The sequence below is a fragment of the Malurus melanocephalus genome, unplaced genomic scaffold (genome assembly GCF_030028575.1).
Source record: "Malurus melanocephalus ecotype Western Australia unplaced genomic scaffold, MMel_1.1 scaffold_308, whole genome shotgun sequence".
Classification (NCBI taxonomy): domain Eukaryota; kingdom Metazoa; phylum Chordata; class Aves; order Passeriformes; family Maluridae; genus Malurus; species Malurus melanocephalus.
In genome coordinates, this window is record NW_026623540.1 from 589905 (window position 1) to 602985 (window position 13081).

Here is a 13081-nt window from a genome sequence, read left to right on the forward strand (position 1 = left end):
TCAGCAATACACAGTTGAAAAGTTCCTTGAAGAATTTTATGTGGGAGGTTACAATTATAAGAAACTTTCTCAGTCTCCCCAGACATTTAACAACCATGACAAGAGAGGATAGTTTTTAGAATTCGCTGCAGTCCAGGTTCACCTCTTCATGTCCCCCCCTCAGTGCTGTGTAGGGATAAAATCTTCTCAGGCAGGTTTTGACTGTCTGTGCTGGCCTCAGACAGCTCCTATTCCCAATTCTTAAATGTAACTCAGTCATGTAAGGACAGGAAAATTTTTTCGGTTGAGACCTTCAGAGGGAATTTTGCCCAAACTCAAAGCAGAGCTCACTTGAAAGGCAGATTTACCAATTCTAGTGACAGCTATTCCACCGCTCCCTTAGAGTTCCTAAGTACTCTTGACTCCAAAGCAAGTAGTAAAATGTAAAAATTTTTAAATTGACTGTCATGACAGCATATTTCTAACGTTTCTAAAGTCCTTGGATGTCACACTCAGACCCGTGATATTTAACGCCACTATTCACATGGCTATGATATTAACCACTAAGTGATGATAAACAGTAAGGCATGCTGGGCAAATGATATATAATTTTATGTTGCATTCCCCATACCMTGTTACAAATCGCACTGGAATTTCTGTGGTCAGGTCATACACTGTGCCAGGCCAGGTCATATACTGTGCTAGGCCAGGCAGCATGTGATGTCACTCCCCTGATAATCATAAACATTATGCACAGATTTTATCTACCCGTCAAAAGAAACCTGTAATTAGTGACTAAGCCAGCCAGGTCTAATAAAATGACAGGGTCTTTCCAGTCCTATAAGCATGGACTAACCAAATCCCTTAAGAGCTCCTACTGCTGCCTTACACACTGTATGATTTTTTAGAAAAGTACATTTTAAAAAATTTAGGAAAATGTCACAAACATTTCCAAGACCTCTGAGGCTCACTTGGGCCCCTTCATCCTTCCTCTGCCTTGCTGAGCCTGCGAGTTTCCTGAGATATGGTCAATGAAAGGCAATTCTTCATCTCATTTTCACTTAGTTATTTTTAAACTGGTCCATGCATGTTCTACAACAAGATTCAGTACCTTCATTGCAAGAAGTAGGACAATTTTAATGTATCCCAGTGATTAGGGATTTGGATTTTCCACACCCAGATATGCACGTATCAATCTCTATACATCTTGATGTTATCTGAATTAGATTTGAAATAAGGGCTATTTATTTTGGACTGTGCTCAGATGTAATTAAACATTTTAGTTTTCAGTTGGCAGGCTTAGAGGAGATCTGAGTTAGCATTCAGAGCTACTGCTTTTATAGTAAACAGGAAATGAATAAACATCAGAAGATATCTGTGAAGAAACAGAGTGAACAGGAGAATGGTGAGATTTGTTTTTTCATGCCTCATTTTGTCTGTCTTAAAGAAAGATAAAACCATCTTTTGACTGTAGAACAGCATCCTCCACATACTGTTCTTTTTTTACATATTAGCATATTGAAAGGTCCTACTCTTGTTTTATGGCGCCATGAGAGGCCCACAATGAACCTGCTTTGTGTTACATGTCCCATAGAYCCTGCTGTGGAATATCCCGTGGTTTTTTGCTCAGCCTATCTTGCTTCCTATGCTCAATCCTTTTGGTTTTTCTTTCAGCTGCATAGAAGTAATACTTTTGAGAAGGTATTTAAGGGGGGAGGTGTTTTTATTATGTTGGGAAAGGAAGAGTTCTGAAGACAAGGGAGAAGGAATGCCTCCTTTGCTACYTGCCAATAATTCTGCTGCTGAAAGAAGTGCAAAATTCCTGAATGCTCCCTCCATGGGTAAGAAGGGGGTAAAAGCAATTTGTTAAATGACCTTACTATGACAAAAAAAGTCTGTATCTATTAATATAGACATTAATTTGCAGTGCATAGATACATAATGCTTTTTTTGCAAACAGTAGTAAATTGTATTAATTCTATAGACTGGGTTGTACTAAATTTCTTTTTAAGGGACATTTGCTAATTCTGAGGACTTCTACAAGAAAATGACTCGGCAAGGGTGATGGGAAGTATACTTTATGTTAAAATTTTACTTGTCAAAATACAAAAGCAAATCTGTTCATTTATGTTCATACATAGGGACGCATTCTTTCATCATTAAAGAAAAACAATACAATTTATTTCATTCTGAAGCAAAAACAATCTCTCTTTTTGAAGGACTTGAGTCCTTCAGATGACACAGTGGGGATATGCTGTAGTTCTGCAGTGTACATTCATTTGTCACAGATGAGTAGTTTCTTTACAGAGCCCACCTCTTGACTCTTTAAGACTGGCTTCTTTCCCACTAAGCAACAGGAACACTGGCTGCCCTAGAGACTGCCCTGTCACGCAGCCAGCCTCTTTATTTTTAGCCAAAGATTTGGTAAAATTGCCATGAGGGGTTTTGTGATCTGAGGGCTGAAACAGTGAGTTAGAGGGGCAGCGTATGCAGGTGACTCAGAACAGTCTTGTCACCAATAGATAGCACTGCAGCCTGAAAAATCCAAAATCCAGGACACAGCTCCCCTCTACTATATAGTTCATCAACAAATTGTACCATACACTGTCTTACAATTCATTATCTATGCACTTAAATTGCTAAACACTTAATGACTTTAGCTATGCACTAAGCATGAATGCCAGCACTTGTCATTAGCAGTCCTGCACATTCAGTTTGTGCTACATATCTTTAAAGAACATGTTTAAAAATTATTTCCTATATAATACTTCAGGTGTACTGCATTGTTAGTGCTGTAAGGAACTGTGAGATATTCCTCTCATTAGTCTTTTATCAAGCTGCTTATCAGTGACATTCTGGTGGTTCAACTGCATTATTATAACAGTCAGACTTCCTCCTCCCCAGATCTGCGTAATGTTCCTTTAGTCTTAATTGAGGTCATATTTCTCAGAAGTTTATTATCTAAACATAATTTTAAGTATCTTGCACACAAACCATTTCAATAGTCTCACGTGTTCCTGGAGCAAAGGCCAAGTTTTGCTTTTGAATACTCAGAAGAGTCTTACACCCAGATAATCACCAATATCTCTAGTGGAATTGGTGAAAAGTGAACCTTTCTGAATCTGGACCTCTCTCCTGATCCCATAGGATTACAGGACATACAGGCAAGCTCAGAGTTTTTTTCTCAGATCTCACTTCTGCAAACACTGTGATTCTCAGAGATGTGCTTTGGTACAATTATTTGAAATTATTTAAAACAATACCACTTCCTTGGTTTAAGCTCTGCCTCCTGGCCAGAGATTGTTGCAAGCAATGTTTAGGTTAGAGGTGAGGTTTGTTTGCACTGAGATTATAAACGGTGAATTGGGGTAGGAGAGACACAAACACATCCTGTTGCACTATGAAGATGGTAAGCTCTGTGAAGAAGTCTGGCATACCGCAGAAGGCATTAACCTTCCAAATTTATTCACCTAACTGGACCCCTTAAGCACTCAAATAATTTTACATGGTTGACTGACACATTTTTGTGTGTTGTTTACAGCTACTACCACGTGTAAACCCCCTTGCTTTCCTAGACCCATTTGGCGTGAAGGTTGAAATCTGCTGGACAGTTTCTGTGYGCTAAATCTGTCTAACTAATAAATTTATCTAGTCGTAGGAGGAGAACAAAGGCTGAGCACAAGCACGCCACTCAGACTGACAAGCCCAAGGACATTTAAAGACATTTTAAAAGAACAGTACRTCACTGGAAATGACATGCTATATGCTTAAATATAAATACAAAATCATCAACACAATGTAGCATTTCTAGCAGTAATAATCCAGCCACCCAAATTAAATACTATCAGTTCAAATGACAAAGAAAGCAAAAATGAGACACATTTGAAGAGTTTTAGTAGCTGCAAGAATAAAAGTTGGGCTTCARTTTCTACTCTTATCTAAAACACATTGCCTGCAAGGACCTACAAGAGGGTAAGAACCCAAAAAAAACAAAAGGGAAAAAAACTCCAAACAAACCAAGAAAACCCTGACCAAAAAAAACCCAAAAAAACAAACAAACAAACAAAAAAAAAACCCAAATCCCAAAGCTCACCAAAATACAATAAAAAGAGAGAAGAAAAAAGGGCTAAAAGGTTAAAGGGCTGAAAAGTGTCATTATTAGTGTTTGTGAATGCATAGTCAGCTTTTCTCTTCTCGGTTCCTGTAGCAGGCAATTAACCATCACAAATTCAGTGTTACTAGCCGTTATCTGCAGAAAAAATAGAAAATAATATTTTAAATTACTTGGTATTTAGATAGTAGATAAAAATGGATCACATATCTGGATGTTCCCAAGTTTATCTTTCTAAAAAAGGTCATGATGAACTCTTTGAAGGTCCCAATGCTCAAATWCATCAGAAAAAGAGAAAAAGTAACCTTGTTTCCAGCTTTGCCTTTCATAACCGTAGCCTGTTCTCCCTGTTTTCTGTTCATGGCTATGCATGTTGGCCTAAATCCTCTCCATGGATGCTGGAGACACTGAATTCTACTGGCAACCATACAGGAAAAAGGTGACTGGTTTTAATATACGGGGACAACTGAAGGCCATTGGGGATGAACTTTTTATATGTAAGATGGGAAGGCATTTGTGGGAGGCTGTTGCCTACAACAAAAGTAGATTGGCCTATTTCCATGATATCCATGCAAATTTTATTATAATTAATCTGAGTCACYGAAAGGATTTCACAGCATTACTAAGAGAGATCTAAAGGAACAGTAACACAACAGAGTGTAACTGAGTGTAATGTAATGGTCTGAAAAACTGAGGCTGTAGTGAACAATAGCACTATGCAACATCAACAATCATTAGATTAAATGACAGGATCAAAATACACACCYCTTGAGCAAACAATCAACTCACATTTCCATTAACTAACGGAAGTTGTACCAACTAAAATTTAMGTTGACAATCCCACAGAAATAGTTATAAATGAAACATTGTAAAATAAAGTGCAAAAATATCTTGCTATGTTATGAACGTKTATTTTCTAACTAACCACCTTATTGTTTCCAACCATTACATTCCCAGCATGGCCACACAGCAATGTGGTCCAGGATCCGGACACCTCACTGACATCCAGTGTACAAACTACAATGGTACAATCTGTTTCTAGCCTTATCCTCCGAGTGTGGAGTAACAGCCCTGTGTTATTTGTGTGAAGCCTGAAGTTCTAGCAGGAGACAACGCCTTTCAGGAACCTTGCCGCGGGACTGAGCAGCCATCGTACACCTGACCGATCCCAGGCTCTCCCGGGCTTTGGCTCTGCGTTACCCGCGGACCACCGGGGAGAACCAGACCCGGCTCCCGCCCCGCGGGCTTTCTGTGACAAGGTGTGGACGTTTAGCGCTGCGAAACCCGCCAGAGAGCTAAAAGGACGCTTTTTACGGTAATTCTGGAAGTTTGCCCATCTAAACTCTCAATCCAGCCGCCGGGCGCCTCCGCCCGCCCCAGCGGCTCCGGCGGGACTCTGGCCGCGGCGGAACCCGGCCCGCGGGAGGCTCCCCGGCCGCGGCGGGCGCACGCCCCTCCTGCGGTGCGCTCTCGCCGAGCGGCGCTGCCGCCAGCCCGGCTCCACGGCGGACCCCAGGCACGGAAGCGGCGCGCAGCAGCGTTTGGGGCTCCCTTGTTCTCTCCCTTCCGCGATCTCAAACTACGTCCCAACGCGCTTATTTCCTCCCGCCTCCCAAACCAGCTTTCCTGCCCGCGCTGCCACCGCTTCTGCCCGGCATCCCGCCCGGCATCCCCCCAGCCGCCGCTCCGCGCCGCGGGTCCGCGGGCGGCCCGGGACGGTGGCGGCGGGGGCGGTGGGCGGCCCGCGGGCGGCCCCGATTGGCGCAGCCGGCGCACGTGGGGCCGCCCTCACGCCTCGGCGCTGGCAGCGCGGCCGCCGCCGGGGGCACGGCAGGGCAGGGCGGGAGAGCGCTCCGTGCTCCGCTCCGCGCGGGTTCCCGCGCACCGCACGCGGCGCTGCGGCGAGGAGAGGAGAGGAGAAGAGAGAGGGGAGCCGAGCCCGCGGAAAGGTGGGTGTGGGAGCGGCGGACGCCGTGCTGCGGATTGCGGTGGCCGTGGGGTGGACGGGGGCGATGTACCTATCGGCTCCCCCGGTGGCGCGCCGCGCCCGCCCCGTTGGGGCGGCCGGCTGCCACGGCGCCCGCGGGCGGAGCTCTCCGAGGGAGCGGGGCGGCGAGTTAGCGATTAACTCCGCGGTGGCGTCCTCCGCCCCGGCACAGCTCCTGGGCGCCCCCGGGGGTGCCCCTTGCGGGGCCGGGTCCGCACCCGGGGGAAGGCGGCTGTGCTGTGCCGCGGGCGGGGGCGGCCGCTGCCGGAGTCGCGGAGCCCCGTCTGCGGCGCGGCTGGGGCGAGGCGGGCGGTGCGTCCGGCAGCGCAGCCCTCCTGCCCTCGCCGTCGGAGGCTCTGCGATCGGGGGCGCCCCGGCCCTGCAGCCATTCCCCGGCACAAGAGGCTTTGCTCTGACACTGGCCCCAAGTCTGCGCTGCCGGGAGCGGCTGGTGCAGCACGGCGGTGGTCGCTCCCTGTCGATCATCCTCGGGAGGTTCTGCGGGTGGTGAAGAGTAGCGCAGGACGGGCCAGTAAACGTTAAGCAGATCTACTGGTCCCCGTCCAACACGATGTTTCAGGAGTAACCTTGACAGTCCAGTTGAAACGGCCACCACCACCTTCCCTGCCTTCTGTTTGTGCCAGCTTTGCTAATGGAAAAGTAAAATCTACGATAGCTGTCGTCTTTATCCACCTATCTTGTGCTGATGCTGATGAAATCTGAAGTTCAAGGAAATATTTACCGTATTTAGAGAAACGTGTTATTCTTTTTTCATCATATTTTGCCCTCTTGTCAAATAGAGGAGTTCATGTTCAAGGAGTTACATCACTTTGCAAATCCCTCTATCTTTCTCTAAATATAAACTGTCTTTTAGGATGTCTTCAACTTGGCTCTTTTCCTTTTGTGAGTCAGAGCTAGTGTTACTGCTTTTCATTGCTTGAACAGGCTCCACAATCCCATGACACCTCTCTTAAGAGTTTAAGAGTTGTTGCTCATGTGATGAGGTTCATCTGGCAACTCTGCTCAGCATTACTCAAGGCAGGCAGCACCTTTTCCATCCTGAAATACTGGAAGATGACAATAAGGTATCTTGATTCTTTTTTGCTTATGCCATCTAATTGGTGCTGCAGTGAACTGACTGTAGAGGAGGTGTGTGACCTGCCATCCATCCCTTTTGAAAGGGAGGTCTTTTCACAGGGCAGGGAAGTCGTTGTATCTTGCTGGTGATGCATTGAGTTAGCAACTCAGAGGTTTCTTTTTCACATCTGTAGTTTCCAAACACACTTTAACTCCTGACTTTTTCTGAAATTGTTGTAAGCTCTTTTARTGAGGCCCTAAGAAGTCCAAACATAATGAACACAAAAGAAATACCTGTGGTAGTTTGAATGCAAGTAATCATAATGGGGAGAAGAACATTATTTTTCACCCCCCACGCTCTGTGAATATGAATTTGCAGCTTCTTGTTCCTAGGAAGAATGTTCCCCCATCGGGTTGATGTTAGGCTGCTTGGTAAATACTTGAAAAAGTCACTTTCAGTGAAATGTTTAARGCCTTTCTGCTTGAGGGAATGCAGTTATAGTGTAGTCATGTCACAGTAATTTCCTTTCTAATACTCTTGATTTTCTTTAGAAGTATGACTTACAGGTTGGATGGCACCTTGAAAAATGCACTAAGGTATGCAAATAAAAAGTGTTGTGACATTTTGAGAGTAGAGTGAAAGCACCATTTTGGAAGTTAGCCCAGTCACCATTTTGTGATAGCTTCCTCAAATGAAGGAATTCCCATGTGGAAGAAAAGCCTGTGAAGAATTGTGCAATGGAAAGTAAGGGGTATCTTATCCTTCAGTAAGAGTGTTTGCTATAGTGACTGAGATTGCTGTTAACTTGCACATGTTGATTTCTCCTCTCCATTCATCCAGTTTCTGAGTTTCTCTCTAGACACGTGTAGAGTCAAGGAAGTGTGATGATAACATCAGTAATGTATGCTGTAGAAGGGTGAAAAAGACATGTTTTATGTATTTTTTTTCTTCCAAATTTATGTTCAGATCACCTCACTCCTGTGTGCATGTGGGATTTTTAGACAGTAAAGATAATATAAAAATAAGCCATTTATAAAGTCCTTGGTATGAAAGGTTTTTTTTTCCCCTCGTAGTTAAATACTTCTTTGCACTACTTAAGACTGCTTATACTAGAAGTTAACTTAAGATGAATTCAACAGTAGTTACTTCTTGTGTCTGTCGTGTTATTACTAGATTAAAGCATACATTTTAGGAAACTTAAAAATATCTTTTTTTAAAAAAATGCAGCTTGTAACATTATAGTGGATAAGATGTCTTCTGTTTTATTATGAATAAAATTCTGTGAAATGTCAACTCTGTAAAATAGAAGCTGTTAGTCTCTTTTGGAGAGAGGGGTCCTGTCTAAATAATAGTGCATTTGTTTTTTCTTTCTCTTTTCTTTCCTTATAACTTAAGGTCTCTTTCCAGTGTCCAGCTGGTAAGCTGACATTGGCAAGGTTGTACAAAAGTGTTTTAATCACAGGTTTGGAAGCCTGTGTTTGGGTAATGTGATGGTAGGACAGACTTGTCTTCTGTTTTTAACYGAGCAGAAATGCTATAGCTAACGTGCGTGCAGAGACAAATCAAATCCTTCAAGGAAACACTTAATTTGCCTAGTCCTTGCCTGGTGGTCTCTAGTGATGTTGGGGATTTGGAAAATGGATGAACTAAAAAGCCTTGGCATTAATTTATATTGTAGGCAGACATGCCTGTGAATTCATTAATACACTCTTGCATATGACTGGAGCAGTTAGTCCTGTGTTAACTGTATAGAAGCACGTTTAAATTTAGGCTTTTGTTTTGCCTGTTTCTAGTTGGTTTTAGTCAGGATATGCAAACTAGGATGTATCTAGTATTTTATCAGTGCTAATAAATATAGCCTGTTTTTTTTCTGTTTCCTGTTGTGTAGCATTCCTTGGTTATACAGATATTTAATTTATCCCCAATGAATTTCTTAAGCTTGGAGAAAAGAAGAGGAAAATAGTAACAATAATTCAAAACAAGAGTTATGTTAAGAAGAGAAGGGACTATTGGTTTTCCAGCCTAAATGATCTCATAGAACATTTAGGCTGTGGTTTGCAGGGAGGAGCTCTGGTTTTAGGGGAGTGYGAGGAAGGACATTGTGTCTTGCTGCCTTTTTTTTCCCCTCCTCTGGGTAATATGCTATCACAGAAATGAATGATGGTTTCTCAAAAGCAAATGCATTTCTGAGGCTATATATAGCAGAAATAAACTCATGAAATTTATTCACTGGGTAGCTGAGGGCCAGAAAGAGACCAGACCATTTAACAAAATCATTTTATTCAAATTCTTTTAGAAGTGCAATCTTCCATCCTGAAACACCTTTTRCTGGCAGTCCTTTTACTTTTTCAGTATATGTTTGTTGGAGGCCAAGTTAACTTTTGGCATGTGTTGTTCATTGTGATGCTTTAGAGCTCATAGTTGAGCCTTTTTTCCATCTTAAGCTTAGGCAGACATCCTCTGCACCTGAGGTTTTTGACACAGACAGTGCTATGGGGCTGCTTTGTCCTAAGTATGAAAGGTGGTAATTCCTTTGTGAATGGGATTGCATGACTGCGAGTTAGCTTGATACATTACGTATTCTTACTTTCCCTTTCATAATTTTTCTTGGCAGATATCTTGGGAAAGGATTCCTGCTGTGCTGAAGTGCTGCAGGTCTGGGAGCAGTTTGGAGTGTMATGCTCCTGGAAGGGTGGGCTGTGTTCTTTACAAGATAGCACTTGTATTGGATTTCTGATGCTTGGAAGACCTAGGTTTATATATGTTTRTGTTTAATGTTGTCAACTTCAGACTTTTATGGGTGGATAACAGTGGCAATCTACTATCAGCAGTCCCAAGGGAAAAAAATCCAGGCATTTCTGTTCTGTAGCATTTGGATTTCCTTAATAAAACAGGAACATTGTAGGAGTTTAAGGTTGCTCAGTGGTGCAAAATTCTTACCAGTGGCTGTGAACGTGAGTTATTAAAAGTTGTACTGTCATGAACTCATGTGGATTAAAGTCCAGCACTAAAAGCTGAACTGTTTTTTTCTTGCCTTTTAAACTTGTTTGTAATCTTGGTGTAGGCATGAGAATTGTGCCAGCTGCAGGAATCTTTTTGTTGTTTTTTTTGTTGTTTTTTTTTTTTTTCTTCTTCCTGTACTGTTTTACTGGTTTTAAACTTCAGACTTTCACTTCATTATCTCTTCCTAGAGATTGCATATGTTTTTTATATATGTGAAGTTTGCAAGTAGTGTTAAACACATGATGTAATTACAACCAGATCTGTTAATAATAGGGGAAACCCCAAGACTGCGTATATCTGTGTGTAACACTTAGGATGGAGAGACAGGTTTCTGGATAGGTTGAGTTTTTCWTGTCTGTGCATAAAGCAGTACAATTAAACATATAACAGTAATAAATAATAGACTTGTTTTGGATTAGATTTCAATATAGGAAGTTAACATATTCCTACTTGGGTTAAACCAAGCCATCGTTAAATTATTAAGATTCTGCTGCTGTGGAAACAATTCCTTTTTCTTGAAGCATCACAATAAGGTAAAACTGGAAATGCAACTTCTGTAAAACTTGGTACTTGCTTGCAATTCATCTGCAAAAAATAAATACTTACAATTTCTTCTTGATAATTGTGCTGGTCAACAACTTTGTTATTTATATATTTTGATTTTGGGTCTCCTTTTCACATGCCATTCTGTGCTATGCATACAGGCTATTTCAGAAAACACTTTTCTGTATCTTGCAATTACTTGCTTAGAGAACCAAAACAGTAATTCCCTAAGTTWACTTACAGATTTTTTTGGGATTGTTGAGTTATTGTTGGTATTGTTGCAAATTGGAAAAGTAATTTAATTTTGTTTCTACCTTTTGACTTGCTAGTGTATTTAGGAGGAGGGGAAGAGCAAACAACTGGCCATATGCAGTGCAYACTTGGAAAACTCCCTCTACGTAATTAATAGAAATTCTAGGGTGTTCAGGAGCTTCCTCCTAAATTGTTTGCCTGTATGGGCCATTATTGTAGCATATCAACTTTCTGTATTCATTTATAGGTGCACAGTGCTCAGTTCAACCTTGGTAATCATGTATGGAAGGAAAGAATGTGATCAGTTATTGACAGATTGGAATTACGCAGTTAGAGTGAGTTCCTGTTAGTTCGTTTATTTCCTTGAGCTTGTTTGGCAGGTTCCTGACAGTATAATAAAGTGTCCAAGTKCTCTGATATGCCCAGAGGTTAGTGATTAGTCTGTTGGCACCTCAGTGACTTTAGTACAAACATGGCAAATAGTTTTTTGAAGTGGGAATTTGTTCAGTGTGGGTTAACAATCTACTCTACCTTGTAACAGCAAGTACTGTAGGACTCTGTGTTGAGGCCCTAAGCTTACAGGCAGCATGGAGTGCAGAAAGGATGGATGCTCAAAGATGTGCTCTGCTCATGCCTGGGAAAGGGGCTTCTTTCTGGCTTCCTGGTGACCCTCAGTTTCTTGCTGGTAGGCATCCACTGCCGGTGGGCTCTGTGCTTGGGGCCTTTGGCACTTTTTTTTCAATGAATGAAAGTTACAAGATTCAGAAAGACAAAATAGTGTCTGGTATCTTCCCATAGGAAAGGGCCAACAAAAGAACTTGTGTTCAGCTGCCTTTAGCCTCTTAAGGACATATTTTAAGGTAGGTGTTGAAACTCCAAATTTACAACTTAGTTTTGTCATTTTAAAATCTAGATCTATGCTGAAGGGATTTCCCRAGGAAAGCAGTTTGACTTTAAAATACAGAACAACCCAGAGGATCTCAGAATTGTAGAACAGCTGAAATTGTATGGGAGCTCTGGAAGCTCCTTTTTGCAGTTTTATTTCACCATTCCCTTAAGRAGAAAAGCTGTGTTTAGCTTAGCTTTTTTTGGACAGTGCACTCAGGCACATGGTGTGATTCTTGGGGTTGTCCGTGCAAGGCCAGGAGTTTGACTTCATGATCTTTGAGGGTCCATTCCAAAGCAGGATGTTCTATGATTTGTTTTGGGAGATGTAAAAAGGAAATTGCAGCTTGTAGATATAGAGGTTCAGTAGTTATGAGGGATTATCAAAGGAGACTTTGTTTTGCAAGCAGACAGCTGAGTCAAGTCAGAGGCACTTTCACAGATGGAATGGAATCCTTGGTTACTGGAACTGAAATTTTCCTAACTTCAGTTTTCTTGAACCTGAAATGGGGACTTTTCAGAATCATCTTATATTGTAGCCAAGCTATTAATTTTTGTCTTTGTCAGTACAGAATTTCAGTTTCAGTATAAACACACTTTCAATATGTTCTTTGAAGAATTGTTCCTGACTGATTTTAGTAAAACTCCCAGCTTAAGAAAATGAATGTGTCAATTGTTTATTTRAAACATCAGTTTTACTGTAGCCTGTGTGCATTTGCAGCTGTTCAGAAGTGACTGTCAAAGGAGCAAAGAATGATTCAACTGCATATGAAGTGCTGGATGCTTCCCACATCGTTGGTAAAGTATGATCTGTATTTCAAGAATGTAACCAAGACAGAATATTTACATGTTTAAAATATTTTTTTCTGGGTGACAAACTAGTTTGACTATGATATCAGACTGAGGTTACTCTAAGTTAGGGTATTTGGATCAGTTTCAATTTACCGGGGCCTGAAAKACACATACAGAAATTCATGATGGAAATGTGTGGTTTGAAGATTCTGATTTAATTTAACTTTTATGCAAACTAAAGACTGTAGCTGACTTCACTGGGGCTTGAACGAGCAGGTAGGCATGTTTTGTCCCATGGAGTTGCTTTAGTTTTCTGTCTCCTATGTGTTTAGACAGGCTTCAGATATTCCTTTAGTATGTAACTATGGGACTAGGTAATGTGTTTCTTAGATGCTGTCCTAGGTTAGCTGAGTATTGTATTCCTATCATCTGCTTATGTTAGAGGAAAGTT

The 13081-nt window shown here is 41.9% G+C and overlaps 1 protein-coding gene across 7 annotated transcripts in view; it reads left to right on the forward strand.

Annotated features, from left to right (window-relative positions):
• Positions 1 to 1272: 1272 nt before the first annotated feature.
• STXBP6 (syntaxin binding protein 6) overlaps positions 1273 to 13081 on the forward strand; it is a 97048-nt gene continuing 85239 nt past the window's right edge. Inside the window, exons 1-2 of one of the 7 annotated variants that reach the window (XM_057377245.1) lie at positions 1414 to 4529; positions 5048 to 5349. The gene's annotated coding sequence lies outside the window, so the exon portion shown is untranslated. Of the gene's footprint in view, positions 1385 to 1413; positions 4530 to 5047; positions 5350 to 5385; positions 5406 to 5898; positions 6040 to 11757; positions 11814 to 12559; positions 12642 to 13081 lie in introns of those variants that run through there. The other 6 variants (XM_057377247.1, XM_057377249.1, XM_057377251.1 and 3 more) reach the window with 6 other exon arrangements.